This window comes from Arachis stenosperma, chromosome 10 (genome assembly GCF_014773155.1).
Source record: "Arachis stenosperma cultivar V10309 chromosome 10, arast.V10309.gnm1.PFL2, whole genome shotgun sequence".
Lineage (NCBI taxonomy): Eukaryota > Viridiplantae > Streptophyta > Magnoliopsida > Fabales > Fabaceae > Arachis > Arachis stenosperma.
In genome coordinates, this window is record NC_080386.1 from 88,334,071 (window position 1) to 88,335,557 (window position 1,487).

At 36.6% G+C, this 1,487-nt stretch overlaps 1 non-coding gene across 1 annotated transcript; it reads right to left on the reverse strand.

Moving 5' to 3' along the window:
• Window positions 1-1,044: 1,044 nt before the first annotated feature.
• Window positions 1,045-1,152, reverse strand: LOC130958672 (small nucleolar RNA R71). The gene has a single exon (XR_009077782.1). It is a non-coding gene; the product is annotated as a small nucleolar RNA R71 (small nucleolar RNA).
• Between the last annotated feature and the right edge of the window lie 335 nt (window positions 1,153-1,487).

Consider the following 1,487-nt stretch of genomic DNA (forward strand, 5'->3'; position numbering starts at 1 on the left):
TGAGAAAGGTTTAATGTTTGAATCATATCTTTTCTTGTTAGCCAAGTCATTAATTTTAAAATCAAATCTTTTTAAAATTGTTTTCAAATCATATCTTTTTAATCATATCTTTTTAAAAGCATAATTTTTTTTATCAAATCTTTTTAATCACATCTTTTTCAAAACAGTTTTTTTTATCATATCTTTCTGATTTCTAATTTCAAATCTTTTTCAAAAATTACTTGATCTCTTTCTCACTCTTGTTTTTCGAAAATCAAATTAAAGTTTTTTTTAAAATGTTTTCAAAATCTTTTTAATTAATTTTCGAAAATTTCTTCCTCTCTTCTCACATCCTTCTATTTATGGAGTACCACTCCTTCTCAATGCACAATTCGAACTCTATCTCACTAAGTTCGAATTCTTCTACCTCTTCCTTCTATTTTTCTGTTCCTCTAACACCTCAAGGAATCTCTATACTGTGACATAGAGGATTCCATATTTTCTTGTTCTCTTCTCTTTCATATGAGTAGGAACAAAGACAAAGGCATTCTTGTTGAAGCTGACCCTGAACCTGAAAGGACCTTGAAGCGAAAGCTAAGAGAAGCTAAGGCACAACTCTCTGTAGAGGACCTAACAGAAATCTTCAAGGAAGAAGAAACCATGGCAGCCGAAAGCAACAACAACAACAACAATGCAAGGAAGGTGCTGGGTGACTTTACTGCACCTACTCCCAACTTCTATGGGAGAAGCATCTCTATCCCTGCCATTGGAGCAAACAACTTTGAGCTTAAGCCTCAATTAGTTTCTCTAATGCAACAGAATTGCAAGTTCCATGGACTTCCATTGGAAGATCCTCATCAGTTTTTAGCTGAATTCTTGCAAATCTGTGACACTGTCAAGACTAATGGGGTTGACCCTGAGGTCTACAGACTTATGCTATTCCCTTTTGCTGTAAGAGACAAAGCTAGGACATGGTTGGACTCACAACCTAAAGAAAGCCTGGGCTCATGGGAAAAGCTAGTCAATGCCTTCTTGGCAAAGTTCTTTCCACCTCAAAAATTGAGTAAGCTTAGAGTGGAAGTCCAAACCTTCAGACAGAAGGAAGGAGAATCCCTCTATGAAGCTTGGGAAAGATACAAACAATTGATCAGAAAATGTCCTTCTGACATGCTTTCTGAATGGAGCATCATAGGTATTTTCCATGATGGTCTGTCTGAACTATCCAAGATGTCTTTGGATAGCTCTGCTGGAGGATCTCTTCATCTGAAGAAGACGGCTACAGAAGCTCAAGAGCTAATTGAAATGGTTGCAAATAACCAATTCATGTACACTTCTGAAAGGAATCCTGTGAACAATGGGACAAATCAGAAGAAAGGAGTTCTTGAGATTGATACTCTGAATGCCATATTGGCTCAGAACAAGATATTGACTCAGCAAGTCAATTTGATTTCTCAAAGTCTGTTTGGAATGCAAAATGCACCAAGCAGTACTAAGGATGCTTCATCTGA